Source organism: Pan troglodytes, chromosome 13 (assembly GCF_028858775.2).
Source record: "Pan troglodytes isolate AG18354 chromosome 13, NHGRI_mPanTro3-v2.0_pri, whole genome shotgun sequence".
Lineage (NCBI taxonomy): Eukaryota > Metazoa > Chordata > Mammalia > Primates > Hominidae > Pan > Pan troglodytes.
The window spans coordinates 18,346,482-18,364,384 of record NC_072411.2 but is presented as its reverse complement, the minus strand read 5'-3'; the positions used below and the strand labels follow the sequence as shown (position 1 = coordinate 18,364,384).

The 17,903-nt window shown below is 40.7% G+C and overlaps 1 long non-coding RNA gene across 2 annotated transcripts in view; it reads left to right on the top strand.

Annotated features, from left to right (window-relative positions):
- LOC134808081 (uncharacterized) overlaps positions 1–14,864 on the top strand; it is a 32,068-nt gene extending 17,204 nt beyond the window's left edge. For both annotated transcript variants that reach the window (XR_010150277.1, XR_010150278.1), the window contains exon 7: positions 14,246–14,864. This is a non-coding gene — a long non-coding RNA (uncharacterized LOC134808081). The remainder of the gene's footprint in view (positions 1–14,245) is intronic.
- The last annotated feature ends 3,039 nt before the right edge of the window (positions 14,865–17,903 follow it).

The window sequence follows — 17,903 nt, the reverse complement described above, 5'->3', positions numbered from 1 at the left end:
GCTTATTGCAGGCTTTTTTTTTTTTTTTTTTTTGAGACGGAGTCTCGCTCTGTCGCCCAGGCTGGAGTGCAGTGGTGCAATCTCGGCTCACTGCAAGCTCCGCCTCCTGGGTTCACGCCATTCTCCTGCCTCAGCCTCTCCAGTAGCTGGGACTACAGGCGCCCACCACCACGCCTGGCTAATTTTTGTATTTTGTTTAGTAGAGACAGGGTTTCACCATGTTAGCCAGGATGGTCTTGATCTCCTGACCTCGTGATCCGTCTGCCTCGGCCTCCCAAAGTGCTGGGATTACAGGCATGAGCCGTCGCGCCCGGCCTATTGCAGGCTTTTAATCAAAATGTCCAAGCATAAATTATAGCACACCTCTATGGTGGAATAGTACGCAGTTTCAAAGGATGTGTAATCATTTATCAAAATATATTTAGTATATTTTTAAGTTTTAAAAGGCACACTGCATACAGACAAACTCCAATTGTGTGAAATGAAATTGAATGTGTGTACTAATGCATTCTAGTCCAAGGAAAATAAACCAAAATTGTAATTGTGGTTATTTCTGAGTAACAGGACTACCTGTGCTTTTTAATTTTCTTCTAATTTCTTCTACATATCCAATTTTATAAAACAAATATGCATGCATTATATACATATGATATTTGAGCAATTATTGTTATCACTGAGAAGAGAAGGAGAGAGGAATTTAACATTTATGAAACACCTGTTCTATTCCAGGCACTATGTAAGATACCACCTAACCCTAGTCCACTTTAAAGCACTGTGCAATGGCATCAGAATGGGCTGGAGAGGCAGGCAGAATTGGTTTTAAATCGTGGCCCCCAGGACCTGCCTGGACCTGCCTGGCCTTGGGCAAGTTGCTTAATCTCTGCAAGTTTATGTTTCTTTCCCTGTAAACTGGTGCTAGGTTTTCAGGGTGGCTGCAAGGATTAACAGAGGTGATGTAGGCCTTGTATTACCATTGATTATTATGCAGAACTTCCTCCTGGGTGGGATGTGCCCCTTTTTTTCTTCAACACACCGGTTCCAATCTTGCATCAGTGACGGCCACATTGTCACATCCAGTCCTCTTTTCCCATCTTCCTGAGAAGAGGCAGTGGACTAGAAGAAAGGAGAAAGTGAGTAAAGCCAAAAACCCAGCACTTCTCAGAAGCTGGGTTTGCTTTCTCCTCGTCAGGGCTACTGACAGGCCCTTTAGCAAGACAGAGGCTAATTACTTGCCAGGAGCAAAAGAAAATATGTCATTTGGTTGTTCTGGCTTTTCCCAGTGCAATAAATCACAGCCACAGGAACCCAGCTTAATTTGATTTAATAAAGATTTTAAAGAAAGAAAAACAGTTTTCCTTGTTTTTATCGAAACTGCTAGTCATTTGTGTCTGTTTCATCTAGGGCTGTTAATGTGATGTGACCCACTCACACTGCAAGCCACTTTCAGCACTGCGGAGTTCCGCTGTCTACATTTATGCTCGTCCATATCACCTGACCACCTGCCTGTTGGATCCGATGGTCCCCTGCCCTCTTCCCTCGGGTCCCAGGCCCTCTGCTCAATTCATCAGGTTCTGATTCTCAAAAGGAGGTTCCACTCACTTTGACAATTCATTTGGCTGTTTGCCTGGCTCTGACCCTCACAGTGTCTCCTGAAATAATCTTAAGTTTCCTGCTGGCCCCTGCACAGCTGTGGGTGGGAAGTGTTCCTGCTCACCCCTCGCCCACACTTCCCTCACATCAGGCCTGCACTGCCGCATCCCCCATTGGGCTTCCCTGCCGGCTGAGAAGCATCAGACAATTTGAGTGCAGCAGCAAAACAGAATGGTGTAGGCTAAATCTCAGAGGTGGGTTTTGCTTATTTTATGAAAGCCAGAGAGCTCTCGGTTAAGAACATCTGTGCAAATAGGATTTAACTTCTCCCCTCACTCTGGCTTATATTCGTATCTGTCTTGTTTCTGGAAGGTGTGGCTCCTTTTTAAAAACCACTATTTCCCAGTGATTCCAAGTGACATGCTGAAATGAAAGCCCTAATAACCTCCTATAGAAAAGAGGTGATGGAACATAACAGGGAAGTTTCAAGTGCTAGGATTTTTCAGCTGGGAAAAAGGAGCTTGAGGGATTGGCCTGAATGGCCTGTTGCTATGTAACCAAATAGGCAATCTGAGGAGGGTGTGCTGAGGGTCAGTGTCAGACCCCTTGACCTTAAGCATGCCTTACCTTCCTGGGAACAACAGAATGCCAGAAATGGAGGGTGATTCAAAATTGAAATGCAGCTCTTCCATTCAAAACAGTGAGGTCCGGAGAAACTAAATGTCTTTGTGTAGGGTATCCAGTTACTGAGGAACAAGAAGGAGGCTGGAACCCAAGCATCAGCTGTTAGTCCTTTGGACTTCCCATAGATCTGACTTGGATGTGCCGTTGCCCATAAGGCAACTTTTTCTTTGTTTGTTTTGAAACACCTATGTGAGTGTCCTTTGTGTGTGTTTGCATTGAATTAGAAGTTGGGTTCCCCTTCCCCAGCAGGTGGGGTTTTGTTTTTGTTTTTTTTCCTCCAGCTTTATTCAGTTATAATTGACAAATAAAAACTTAATATATTTGAAGTGTACCATCTGATATGTTGATATATGTATACATTGTGAAGAACAATCAAGCTAATTAACATCCTGTCACCTCACATAGTTACCATATTCTTTGTCTTTCTTTCTCTATATTTTTGTGATGAGAACACTTAAGAGATATCCTCTTAGCACATTTAAGTATGCAGTGCAATATTATTAACCATAATCACTATGCTGTATATGATTGCATCTCCCGAATGTGTTCAACCTGCATAACAAACTTTGTACCCTTTGACCAGCAGCTTCTCATTTTCTCTCCTCCCAGGCCCTGGCAACCACCATTCCATTATCTGCTTGTATGAGTTCAAAGATGTTACATTCCACCTATCAGTGAGATCATGCAGTACTTGTCTTATTTCACATCACCTAACATCCTGGAGGTTCCTCTATAATCTTGTAGTGCCTTGTGGTTCCAGCCCTCTGTGTGGTTGAACATGGGTGAGGAGGTAAATTCCTCATTCATCCTGGGAGACAGCCTCCAGTGCGGTGGGCGAGCTAACCTCAAGTGTGAACTTGGCCGTGATATGTTCTTGTGAATCCCTGGTCCTGATCCCTGATACTCAGAACCTCATCCCTCTTCCCCAGTCCCTCTCGTCTTCTATGGGCAGTGCCTTCACACTCCAAAAACCTCTCCTCACTCTAGCTACCCAGCCAGGTTTAAAATTATCTCACAAACTAATCCATTCTAGAAATATTAATGACCAGTAATAGCTTTATTTTTTACTTTCACTAAGATTTTTTGCATTTCAGCAGGGGGATTTCTAGGACTACAAAGCTTTGGTAGAGTAGTTCTCAACCATAGCTACACATTAGAATTATCTGAAGATCTTTAGCAAACTACTGGAGCACGGAGTCCCCACCCCCAGATATTCTAATTAAATTGGTTTTGGGAGGGGCCAGGGGAAATGGTAATTTTTAAAAAGTTCTCCAGGTGATTCTAAAGCACAGCTATTGGTGGGGCTCAGTGGCTCACGCCTGTAATCCCAGCACTCTGGAAGGCTGAGGCAAGCGTATCACTTGAGCCCAGGAAGTCGTGACCAGTCTGGGCAACATAGAGAAATGTCTCTACAAAAAATACAAAAATTAGCCAGGCATGGTGGCATGTGCCTGTAGTCCCAGTGACTCAGAAGGCTGAGACAGGAGGATTGTTTGAGCCAGGGAGTTCAAGGCTACGGTAAGCCGAGATGGTGCCACTGCACTCCAGCCTGGGTGACAGAGTGAGACCTTGCCTAAAAAAAAAAAAAAAAAAAAAAATACAGCTATTGGGGAAATACCTGCTTAAATATGAATAATGTATGAATAATGACATCGATAGAATTCTCCCCTACTATGGCCACTAGAGAGATAGCTGCAGAGATGCTTCAACCCCTTCCCAAGGCAGAGTATAAGGAGGTCTTTCTGCTGCATCCCTGGGTGGGGTCCAAGAAAGGCTCAGAGGACCAGCGGGTGACCATGGGGCCAAGGAAACCATCTGGGGTGGAACATTTTCATTCTAGTCTTGTTTAGTCTTAGTAGATTTGTTTCCTCTTAATTTCTCCAGTTAGAGATTAAATTAGGTTGCAAGCTAGCCATGCATAGGCTGGTTCTTCCTCACACAACGGATTTACTCAATCTATACAATATTTCTTGATTTTAAAACTTGAATCAATACCTGACAAAATCCAGATTTCGGTCTTTTCTTTTGAAACAGAAGCAGCACTGGCCATCTGCCTTGGATTCCAGGATGGCTACATTTGTCTGATTGCTTCACGTAGATGGACATTCAATTGCTTCTTTACTGCGGGATCTACTTGGCCTCCTTCCTCCATCTGGGCTACCTGGCTGACCTTTCAGATATTTGCATTGTGCATGGCTGAAATGTTAATAATAGCTACTCCAGACACCTACAATGTGCCTCCTCAAACTTTGTGTCTAATTCTTCAGAGAACTCTGTAAGGCGAGTCATATCACTCTCTTTCACAGTTCTGGGGGAACTTAGGTCCAAAAAAAATGTTTTGACCAAGGTTCTGCAAAGTAAATCAGTACCAGGTGTGAGGTTCAAACCCAGATTGGTCGGCATTTGAACCTTACTCTCTTCCCACTTAAACCCAGCCTTGCACTTAATTTGTTCTGTAGCGATATAGAACATTGAGGATGAACTTTCAGAAGCTGTTTAGCCAAGGTCCTCAACATATATTCTCTGACCAGGGGTCTCACACACACCTGGGGTCATCATGACACCCAGGATGTCATTCTCCATCTCATGACTGTCTCTGTAGAAGCTGGTCTGGGGCAGCTCCATGTTCTGCTGAGAAATTCAAGCTACCTTAGTAACTTGCAGCAGGTGCTTCCCTATCTTTACCAAAGAGAAAGTTTTGTGTTCTGACTATAAGCTTCATTTCTAGAATCAGCAACACAACTAACTTCCTTCTTCAATTCAGTACCTGCTCTGTATCAGGTATTACTGAAGGCATTTTGTATAAGTGGTTTTATTTAATCCACTTAACAACTCATTTGATCTGGTTAATTTTACAGATGAAACAGACTCTCTAAGAGATTGAGAAAATTGCAAAAAGTCATATAGTTACTAGACAATATGTCTCCAGACAGATATCTACTAGTGGTCTGATGTAGCTGGTTGTTGTCATTAAATAGAATAAAATACCTTAAGTTCATTATTATTTTTTAAATGTTGAAAGTAGTAAGTTTATTGTTGAACTTAAGGTAAATTCAGCAAAATCAAAGAAACAGGAAAATATCTCCACCTTCTAGAATTGCTGTACCATTTTGGGGTATTTTTCTGTAGTTTGCATGTATGTGTTTATGCATAACATATAAAATATATGCGTTTCAGAAATATTTAATAATGGAAAAATTCTTGAGTGTTGGCAATGTTATATTAAAATTGTAGTTAAAAAGAAATGTTATTGAATCGAAGATGAATTATCCAACTGTTAACTGAATATTTACTGTGTGCTAGGCACTGAAGTTTGAGAGATAAAAAGAACCCTCAGGGAACACATGGGGTGTTTGTCTGTAAAATAGACAAGTAAATGCAAAATTATAATGCAGTATGATAAATGTTTTGATAATGATAAGCCCTGGAAGTTTTGAAAGTCACAGGAGACACTGTTCACTCAGCCAAGGGAGAGAGTGTCTGTCGTCCATATCTTCATTACCCGGAACAGGTAACAGGAACTGAGTATCGCAGCAAGTGTGGAAGATACCTGGGTAAACAGGAAGAAGAGGGCATCCCAGAGAGAAAGACAGTATGTGCAAGCCTCTGAGGTTTAAGATAATTATTTCTGAATGCAGTCCTCTGACCTCCATTTTGTTCAGGAGAATCACACAATGCATACATTTTCTTTTATGCCAATAGAAACACAAGTTATGTACCCATCGGCAAAATGGCTTTGTCTTCTACCTGTCTCATTGAGTCACTTAGAATTCTAGGCTCGCTCTTCTGGGAGAAAGTTACAGAGCCTTTTCTGTATCCAGTGGGAAATATATTTTTTACCCATGGCAGAAAATCTGTTTAATCATTTGCACATAATAGACCATATGCTGGCACAGGGCTGGGAGGTGACATGATAAAGGCTGAGGAAATCACTTGCCACGGGTTCAGGTGATGAATGTATGAGGCAGGTCTTCGCCCGGGGAAAGAATATAGATGCGAGTGTGCTCAGGTGGGATGAAATCTTCCTCCAGCCCGAGTGGCACTGCAGTTATTACAGAGGTTGTATAAGGCAGGCACATATCTTGCTTAATGAAACATTAAAAAGGGCAAAGTCCCTGCCCTAGTTTCCTCTAAAGATGAAGAGAGAAAGAACTGAACTTATCTTTATTTGACCAGATCAGTTAAAAAAACATGAAGCCATAAAAATAATCCTTTTTGGTACATGGAGATTTCATATGTTCATGCAGACAGTAACTCTTTTTTCTGCTTTTTCTCCTGCGTCATTGTACAATGAACCTAGAAGAATCCTAGTTAAAAATACATGGGAGAAAGCATAATTAAGGATTGAGGTAGCTAACCTTACGGGGCAACTAACCTGTGTGTTCCCGCATATGTATTATTTCATTTTCTCAGCAACCCCACGGGGCAGAGTTACACAAATGAGGAGGCTCTGGGAGGTTAAGAAACTCACCTAAGAACACAGCTGCTTAGTGGCAGAGGAGGGATTCAAATCCAGGTCTGTTTGACCTTACATTCCAAATACTTTTCTCTATACCACTCTGTGTGCTAAATTCTGTAGATCTGGGGTATAACTCCTGCTTTTTAAATAATATCAAGGTTCTTTTATTAGGAAGAAGTGAAAAGTAGTATTGGAAAGGCAACTAGAAGTCTGAAACGTTTGTCATTACAATAACCTTGAAACTTCAGTCTTCAAACTTCTTCTCTTTCCACACTAGCTTCCTAGCTTTTCTTACCCATTAGTTACACAATCTGACTGGCTATCTAAATTATCTCTCCTCTGAAAGATCCTTCTCTAATCTTTTCTTTGAACTCCAAATGTGACTATCTGGTTATTTGCTTTATGTCTCCACTTTGATGTCTTATAGGTGCCTCAAACCTAAAATATCCAAAACTGAATGGGTAATTCTCACCTTTAAACCACTTTTCTCCACCAACCTCTTCATTTCAGTAAATGACAACTATCTATCTACCGGGCAGTCAGGCCAAGAAAGAACCCTGAAGTTTCCTTTCTTTCCTGCCCAGAATATAAAGTCAGCTTTATTTAGGAAATATGTCCAGAATCCAATTGCCTTTCACCCCCAACCCCCGCTGTAATTTCCATCGTTTCATCTGCTGTCACCTCCCGCCTGGATGTTGTGATGGTCCCTAACTGGGGTCCCACTTTCCACTCTTGCCCACTTAGCCTGTCCTCTACCCCATAGCCAGAGTAATTCTTCTAGAATGAAGGGGGATCATTCTTTCTCTCTCTTCAATGTGCCCCAGTTTATCCCTGTCTGAATAACATCCACATTCTTACTGTGAGCCCCCAATGTCCCTTCTCACCTGGCTCCACTCTCTCTTCTCCTCCCTCTCCACCTTCTTCCCTCAGCTCCAGCCACTCTGGCCATCTTGCTGTTCCTTGAACACACCAGGCACTTCTGCTTTGCTTTACGGTCTCGGAAGGATGTCTTTTCTTTTCTGCCATGGGTAAAAAAATATGTTTCCCACTGGATACAGAAAAGGCTGTGTAACTTTCTCCCAGGAGAGCGAGCCTAGAATTATAAGTGACTCAGTGGGACAGGTAGAAGACAAAGCCATTTTGTCGATGGGTCCATAACTTGTGTTTCTTTTTTTTTTAAAAATTACTATTATTATACTTTAAGTTTTAGGGTACATGTGCACCTTGTGCAGGTTAGTTACATATGTATACATGTGCCATGCTGGTGCACTGCACCCACTAACTCGTCATCTAGCATTAGGTATATCTCCCAATGCTATCCCTCCACCCTCCCCCCACCCTACAACAGTCCCCAGAGTGTGATATTCCCCTTCCTGTGTCCATGTGTTCTCATTGTTCAATTCCCACCTATGAGTGAGAATATGTGGTGTTTGGTTTTTTTTTCTTGCAATAGTTTACTGAGAATGATGATTTCCACTTTCGTCCATGTCCCTACAAAGGACATGAACTCATCATTTTTTATGGCTGCATAGTATTCCATGGTGTATATGTGCCACATTTTCTTAATCCAGTCTATCATTGTTGGACATTTGGGTTGGTTCCAAGTCTTTGCTATTGTGAATAATGCCGCAATAAACATACGTGTGCATGTGTCTTTATAGCAGCATGATTTATAGTCCTTTGGGTATATACCCAGTAATGGGATGGCTGGGTCAAATGGTATTTCCAGTTCTAGATCCCTGAGGAATCGCCACACTGACTTCCACAATGGTTGAACTAGTTTACAGTCCCACCAACAGTGTAAAAGTGTTCCTATTTCTCCACATCCTCTCCAGCACCTGTTGTTTCCTGACTTTTTAATGATTGCCATTCTAACTGGTGTGAGATGGTATCTCATTGTGGTTTTGATTTGCATTTCTCTGACGGCCAGTGATGATGAGCATTTTTTCATGTGTTTTTTGGCTGCATAAATGTCTTCTTTTGAGAAGTGTCTGTTCATGTCCTTCGCCCACTTTTTGATGGGGTTGTTTGTTTTTTTCTTGTAAATTTCTTTGAGTTCATTGTGGATTCTGGATATTAGCCCTTTGTCAGATGAGTAGGTTGCGAAAATTTTCTCCCATTTTGTAGGTTGCCTGTTCACTCTGATGGTAGTTTCTTTTGCTGTGCAGAAGCTCTTTAGTTTAATGAGATCCCATTTGTCAATTTTGGCTTTTGTTGCCATTGCTTTTGGTGTTTTAGACATGAAGTCCTTGCCCATGCCTATGTCCTGAATGGTAACGCCTAGGTTTTCTTCTAGGGTTTTTATGGTTTTAGGTCTAACGTTTAAGTCTTTAATCCATCTTGAATTGATTTTTGTATAAGGTGTAAGGAAGGGATCCAGTTTCAGCTTTCTACATATGGCTAGCCAGTTTTCCCAGTACCATTTACTAAATAGGGAATCCTTTCCCCATTGCTTGTTTTTCTCAGGTTTGTCAAAGATCAGATAGTTGTAGATATGCGGCGTTATTTCTGAGGGCTCTGTTCTGTTCCATTGATCTATATCTCTGTTTTGGTATCAGTACCATGCTGTTTTGGTTACTGTAGCCTTGTAGTATAGTTTGAATTCAGGTAGTGTGATGCCTCCAGCTTTGTTCTTTTGGCTTAGGATTGACTTGGCGACAGGGGCTCTTTTTTGGTTCCATATGAACTTTAAAGTAGTTTTTTTCCAATTCTGTGAAGAAAGTCATTGGTAGCTTGATGGGGATGGCATTGAATCTGTAAATTACCTTGGGCAGTATGGCCATTTTTATGATATTGATTCTTCCTACCCATGAGCATGGAATGTTCTTCCATTTGTTTGTATCCTCTTTTATTTCATTGAGCAGTGGTTTGTAGTTCTCCTTAAAGAGGAGAACTTCACATCCCTTGTAAGTTGGATTCCTAGGTATTTTATTCTGTTTGAAGCAATTGTGAATGGGAGTTCACTCACGATTTGGCTCTCTGTTTGTCTGTTGTTGGTGTATAAGAATGCTTGTGATTTTTGTACATTGATTTTGTATCCTGAGACTTTGCTGAAGTTGCTTATCAGCTTAAGGAGATTTTGGGCTGAGACAATGGGGTTTTCTAGATATACAATCATGTGGTCTGCAAACAGGGACAATTTGACTTCCTCTTTTCCTAATTGAATACCCTTTATTTCCTTCTCCTGCCTAATTGCCCTGGCCAGAACTTCCAACACTGTGTTGAATAGGAGTGGTGAGAGAGGGCATCCCTGTCTTGTGTCAGTTTTCAAAGGGAATGCTTCCAGGTTTTGCCCATTCAGTATGATATTGGCTGTGGGTTTGTCATAGATAGCTCTTATTATTTTGAAATACGTCCCATCAATACCTAATTTGTTGAGAGTTTTTAGCATGAAGCGTTGTTGAATTTTGTCAAAGGCTTTTTCTGCATCTATTGAGATAATCATGTGGTTTTTGTCTTTGGCTCTGTTTATATGCTGGATTACATTTATTGATTTGCGTATATTGAACCAGCCTTGCATCCCAGGGATGAAGCCCACTTGATCATGGTGGATAATCTTTTTGATGTGCTGCTGGATTCGGTTTGCCAGTATTTTATTGAGGATTTTTGCATCAATGTTCATCAAGGATATTGGTCTAAAATTCTCTTTTTTTTGTTGTGTCTCTGCCTGGCTTTGGTATCAGAATGATGCTGGCCTCATAAAATGAGTTAGGGAGGATTCCCTCTTTTTCTATTGATTGGAATAGTTTCAGAAGGAATGGTAGCAGTTCCTCCTTGTACCTCTGGTAGAATTCGGCTGTGAATCCATCTGGTCCTGGACTCTTCTTGGTTGGTAAGCTATTGATTATTGCCACAATTTCAGCTCCTGTTATTGGTCTATTCAGAGATTCAAATTCTTCCTGGTTTAGTCTTGGGAGAGTGTATGTGTCGAGGAATTTATCCATTTCTTCTAGATTTTCTAGTTTATTTGCATAGAGATGTTTGTAGTATTCTCTGATGGTAGTTTGTATTTCTGTGGGATCGGTGATGATATCCCCTTTATCATTTTTTATTGCGTCTATTTGATTCTTCTCCCTTTTTTTCTTTATTGGTCTTGCTAGCGGTCTATGAATTTTGTTAATCCTTTCAAAAAACCAGCTCCTGGATTCATTAATTTTTTGAGGGGATTTTTGTGTCTCTATTTACTTCAGTTCTGCTCTGATTTTAGTTATTTCTTGCCTTCTGCTAGCTTTTGAATGTGTTTGCTCTTGCTTTTCTAGTTCTTTTAATTGTGATGTTAGGGTGTCAATTTTGGATCTTTCCTGCTTTCTGTTGTGGGCATTTAGTGCTATAAATTTCCCTCTACACACTGCTTTGAATGCGTCCCAGAGATTCTGGTATGTTGTGTCTTTGTTTTCGTTGGTTTCAAAGAACATCTTTATTTCTGCCTTCATTTCGTTATGTACCCAGTAGTCATTTAGGAGCGGGTTGTTCAGTTTCCATGTAGTTGAGTAGTTTTGAGTGAGATTCTTAATCCTGAGTCCTAGTTTGATTGCACTGTGGTCTGAGAGATAGTTTGTTATAATTTCTGTTCTTTTACATTTGCTGAGGAGAGCTTTACTGCCAAGTATGTGGTCAATTTTGGAATAAGTGTGGTGTGGTGCTGAAAAAAATGTATATTCTGTTGATTTGGGGTGGAGAGTTCTGTAGATGTCTATTAGGTCCACTTGGTGCAGAGCTGAGTTCAATTCCTGGGTATCGTTCTTGACTTTCTGTCTTGTTGATCTGTCTAATGTTGACAGTGGGGTGTTAATGTCTCCCATTATTAATGTGTGGGAGTCTAAGTCTCTTTGTAGGTCACTCAGAACTTGCTTTATGAATCTGGGTGCTCCTGTATTGGGTGCATATATATTTAGGATAGTTAGCTCTTCTTGTTGAATTGATCCCTTTACCATTATGTAATGGCCTTCTTTGTCTCTTTTGATCTTTGTTGGTTTAAAGTCTGTTTTATCAGAGACTAGGATTGCAACCCCTGCCTTTTTTTGTTTTCCATTTGCTTGGTAGATCTCCCTCTATCCTTTTATTTTGAGCCTATGTGTGTCTCTGCAAGTGAGATGAGTTTCCTGAATACAGCACACTGGTGGGTCTTGACTCTTTATCCAATTTGCCAGTCTGTGTCTTTTAATTGGAGCATTTAGTCCATTTACTTTTAAAGTTAATATTGTTATGTGTGAATTTGATTCTGTCATTCTGATGTTAGCTTGTTATTTTGCTCGTTAGTTGATGCAGTTTCTTCCTAGTCTCGATGGTCTTTACATTTTGGCATGATTTTGCAGCGGCTGGTACCGGTTGTTCCTTTCCATGTTTAGCACTGCCTTCAGGAGCTCTTTTAGGGCAGGCCTGGTGGTGACAAAATCTCTCAGCATTTGCTTGTCTGTAAAGTATTTCATTTCTCCTTCGCTTATGAAGCTTAGTTTGGCTGGATATGAAATTCTGGGTTGAAAATTCTTTTCTTTAAGAATGTTGAATATCAGCCCCCACTCTCTTCTGGCTTGTACGGTTTCAGCCGAGAGATCCGCTGTTAGTCTGATGGGCTTCCCTTTGAGGGTAACGCAACCTTTCTCTCTGGCTGCCCTTAACATTTTTTCCTTCATTTCAACTTTTGTGAATCTGACAATTATGTGTCTTGGAGTTGCTCTTCTCGAGGAGTATCTTTGTGGCGTTCTCTGCATTTCCTGAATCTGAATGTTGGCCTGCCTTGCTAGATTGGGGAACTTCTCCTGGATAATATCCTGCAGAGTGTTTTCCAACTTGGTTCCATTCTCCCCATCACTTTCAGGTACACCAGTCAGACGTAGATTTGGTCTTTTCATATAGTCCCATATTTCTTGGAGGCTTTGCTCATTTCTTTTTATTCTTTTTTCTCTAAACTTCCCTTCTCGCTTCATTTCATTCATTTCATCTTCCATCGCTGATACCCTTTCTTCCAGTTGATCGCATCGACTCCTGAGGCTTCTGCATTCTTCACGTAGTTCTCGAGCCTTGGTTTTCAGCTCCATCAGCTCCTTTAAGCACTTCTCTGTTTTGGTTATTCTAGTTATACATTCTTCTAAATTTTTTTCAAAGTTTTCAACTTCTTTGCCTTTCGTTTGAATGTCCTCCCGTAGCTCAGAGTAATTTGATCGTCTGAAGCCTTCTTCTCTCAGCTCGTCAAAGTCATTCTCCATTCAGCTTTGTTCCGTTGCTGGTGAGGAACTGTGTTCCTTTGGAGGAGGAGAGGCGCTCTGCTTTTTAGAGTTTCCAGTTTTTCTGTTCTGTTTTTTCCCCATCTTTGTGGTTTTATCTACTTTTGGTCTTTGATGATGGTGATGTACAGATGGGTTTTTGGTGTGGATGTCCTTTCTGTTTGTTAGTTTTCCTTCTAACAGACAGGACCCTCAGCTGCAGGTCTGTTGGAATACCCTGCCATGTGAGGTGTCAGTGTGCCCCTGCTGGGGGGTGCCTCCCAGTTAGGCTGCTCGGGTGTCAGGGGTCAGGGACCCACTTGAGGAGGCAGTCTGCCCGTTCTCAGATCTCCAGCTGCGTGCTGGGAGAACCACTGCTCTCTTCAAAGCTGTCAGACAGGGACACTTAAGTCTGCAGAGGTTACTGCTGTCTTTTTGTTTGTCTTTGCCCTGCCCCCAGAGGTGGAGCCTACAGAGGCAGGCAGGCCTCCTTGAGCTGTGGTGGGCTCCACGCAGTTCGAGCTTCCGGGCTGCTTTGTTTACCTAATCAAGCCTGGGCAATGGCAGGCGCCCCTCCCCCAGCCTGGCTGCCGCCTTGCAGTTTGATCTGAGACTGCTGTGCTAGCAATCAGCGAGACTCCGTGGGGTAGGACCCTCCGAGCCAGGTGCGAGATATAATCTCGTGGAGCGCCGTTTTTTAAGCCCGTCGGAAACGCGCGGTATTCGGGTGGGAGTGACCCGATTTTCCAGGTGCGTCCGTCACCCCTTTCTTTGACTCAGAAAGGGAACTCCCTGACCCCTTGCACTTCCCAAGTGAGGCAATGCCTCGCCCTGCTTAGGCTCGCGCAGAGTGCACGCACGCACTGGCCTGCGCCCACTGTCTGGCACTCCCTAGTGAGATGAACCCGGTACCTCAGATGGAAATGCAGAAATCACCGTCTTCTGCGTCGCTCACGCTGGGAGCTGTAGACGGAATCTGTTCCTATTCGGCCATCTTGGCTCCTTCCCCCATAACTTGTGTTTCTATTGGCATGAAAGAAAATATATCCAGTGTGTTGGTATTAATCTCAATATCTTCATGCAATTATTGCCTCAATATCATTTTTTACAGATGCCTTTTCTGACTACCTCACATGAACTTGCACCCCACCCTCTCAATATGTTTTTATTTCTCTTCTTTGCTTAATTTTCTTCATAGCATTTTTTTGGCACCTGACATACTGTGTATTTACTTGACTATTATCTCTCTCTTCCCCCAAAATAATGTAAACTTGATAAGAACAGTGACGTGCCTGTTTTTTTTTTCCAGCTACATCTCCAGCTCCCAGAACAGTGCATGGTACAGAGTAAGTACTCAGTAAATACTTGGTGAATGAATGAATGAATGGAATGAATGACCATCTTGGCAATGGTATTATGAAAGCATGAGGCTTCAGCCCCCTACAGAGAAGTGGGCTCTCAATCTGCCCCACCTCTAACACAGAATGCGTCCCCAAGTCTGGGAGCTGTAGCTTTCAGTCAAACAGGATAGCAGAGCCCATCTGTTTCAATAGAGCTGTTGATTTGGGTTTCTACTCTGCATTTACCTTGACTGATGGTTTGGTTCAAGTTATGCTTTGTGAGAAATTCATTCCCTCCTGGAGTTGCTTCTGCCAACAGAGGGAAGACAATCATTTCTTCTTGGCATGATTTCCAACTCAATTTTTTCTGTCTAGGAGAACTCAATTGCCATCATACAACCATTCCAAATCTCATGCTGGTCAAATCAAATGCTGCTTTTGTAATTTAGCCACCCTCCCCTGGCCATGTTCTATTCTCCCTATTTTCTCAGCTTCTCTATTATGGAAGATTGATTTTCTTTGCTTTCCAGTTAGATCCTTGAGTCTATGACTTTGGAATTCTGGTTATGGAGCATTTTATTTCTTAATGGTGTGTGTTTGTGTGTGTCTTAAATTCACATACATCGAATAGCTAGAACAGAATTGTTTTTATACTTAGATATAAAATATTTGGAATAAAAAAGCAGATGCAGGTGAAAACATATGACTTGCATTTTCATTTTCATTCTGCCTCTAATGGGTTATAGGATCTTAACTAAAATCCTTCCGCTTTCTGAACCTTGTAATAAATGACCCACAAGAAAGCCTTCAGTAATTACATCACTTGATACTTTCAAAAAGCACCCCTTATACCCTTTATAGACAAGAGAAAATCAATCATTCTAACTTTGCAGAAAATCATATGAAATGAGTAGAGTAAAATTTTGATGAAATGAAAGCAGTCTATAAAGTTTTATTTCTATTTGCTATGTTCAGGGGAAGAATCAAATGACTTCTCCACCCCCAACAAAAATAATTATTCTCTATTTACTTATTTTTCTAATTGTCAAACATGCCACACTTCCTATTCATAAAAATTCTGCTCTCAAACATGTGGAATTATAGGATCTAGTGTTGGGAGAGGCAGGTGCTGGTTAGGATTAGATTCACATGTGATAGAGAGCCAAAACAATAGCGTGCACAAGACAGATTTGTTTCTCTCTCACATGTTATTCCCAAGGTAAGCAAGCAGTACAGACAGCTTTAGCATTCCTTGTTTTCAGGGACCCAGGCACTCCTTCTTTTCTTCCCACCAACTCCAGGATATTGTGTTTGTTAGTGTGGCCTGGTACTTTTACTACCTCCTTTGCATTCCAGCTCTCAAGAAGGAGTAAAGGTGGGCATGGCTAGTTTTTTTAGAATATGACCAGAAATTATACTCATCATCTCTGCTCACATCCCATTGGTAATTAGTTATGTGCCCTAGCCACATGGTCATGTCTATCTGCAAGGGAACATGGCCTTTATATCATGTGCCTAGCTGAGAATTGAGGATCCTTTACAATGAAAAAAAGAAACAAGATTGTAAATATCAGGAGGGCAACTAGCAGTTTCTGCTACCGAGATCAACACTCTAATTTTATAGATTCAGGAACTGAGCCAGTAGAGGTAAAATATATCCCAAGCTTTACAGCCCAGTTATAGTGGAACTAAGCTTAGATCCTAGGTCACTGTGGTTTTATGGAACGAGCATGAGTTTGGAATGAGACAGATCTGAGTTAGAGTTTCTGTTTTGCCAACTGCTGACTGTGTAATTTTTGGAAAATTTATTAACCTGTGTGGCCTTGATTTTCTCATATATAAAATGGGGATAATTTCTCTTGAAGGTTATCTGGGATAATAAATGAGTTGATGTATGAAAGCACCTTTCAGAATATCCAGCAGTTTGCAAGGACTAAGTTACAGGTTACCCCCAACTTCAAGCTTCCAGTTACAACTCTATAGGATATAATGTAGATATATTTAAACATACATAGGGACTATGGAAAAATACCTGGACTATTTCTCATGGTCAATTCAAATCTTTTTATAAATCTATATTTCTGTACAATTTGAGTTGATGTTCAGTTATGATTTTTTTTCAAGTATGATTTCAAAGTACTTTAAGAGATGGGCAAAAGCAGAGATTTTAAGGAAAAGCTTCAATTATCTAGAAAATTCAAGTTAACTAGAATCTCTCATGCTCTGAGCATTTGAGTTAATTAACTGAATTATAGCATTATTTTAATAACACATTATATAGTACCCATAGGCTTAAGTGAATTAATTTTCAAAGTTTGGAAAAAATTAGATTGGCTATTTCAAAAATCTGAGAGGGGAAAAAAATGTTCATATCTATTTGAGACTTTTCCTCAGGATACTTAGAAGTTCTTTCTAAACATTTCTAAACAGTAAAAATGTTTAAAAGAAAATACATAGATTTGCTTGAGAGAAATCCCTCCAGCTTGGGAAGAAACCACTCAAATCCAAACCATATGTGATATGTAAAGTAGTATTTTGAATATTCATATTATGATGTGAAAATCAGATTCCCAGAACGGTAAGTGTCACAGAAAGAATTGAAATGAAGACAGCAGTATGAATGTCACTTCCCTAATGCACAATATTGCAGTTCTACCCAGCATCTTTCTTCCTTGATGGGATCACCAGAGAACAATCATGGGTACAGATATGGCAAACATACCCTCATTCTAATTATATAACATTCTTTGGAAGGAAAACAAATTTTAACTCAACATCTTTCTGAACAAATTTTAATTCTGGTAATGGGACACTATTATTTTTGTCCATTCCTTTGGCTTAGCCTGGTTTTTCAATATTAGTATTTCACTTTGTTTGTACTTATTCCTGAGTCCTGGTTGAAACCGCCTCTGAAATGTATGGGATGCTTATTTGTAGCCTGAACATTCACACTCCTTTTTTTAAGCTCCTGTTGCTAATACCATATACTTCTTTCTCTACTTTCATTCATCTTTTTAGTATCCCTGTTAACAGATTTGTCTCAGGACAATCTAAATTATCTTCAATTTCTTTTAGTAGAGGGGAGAAAAAAATCCAACCGCTTTACAGCAAGTATTTTCCCTCACTTTATGAATGCATGTCACATCCTTATTTTGACACGCCTGGTCAGCGCATTTTAACATTATTCATCTCCATTTATGCTGCTAATGGATTTCCAATTGCAAATTATCTACAGAACCTGCATCAGAATGCTTTTTACAGCTGTATGAATTGATCCATACACCCATAATATTCAATCAGCCTTTGGTTTGTATCAACAAGTTTCCTCTTTGGAAGCCGCTAACTAATAGAGAGCCTCAGTGGATTGGTGGTTAATCATAATTCTGGAATATTCTTTGTGTAGATAGAGTTAGGAGATTCTTTCACTACTCTGAGGGGTTATATTTGAGTGTAAGAAAATTAAAAGATGAAGAACTTAAAAGTTTTAAGAGGCTGCTCTTAAGAGGAAAGCTTCAGAGATATTTTAGTGTTCGTAAAACAAAAAAATGGATCCAATAGACAAAATTAAGGGAATGTCAATTATCTCATTATTGTTATCTGGTTAAAGACCAAACAACAGTTCCGAAG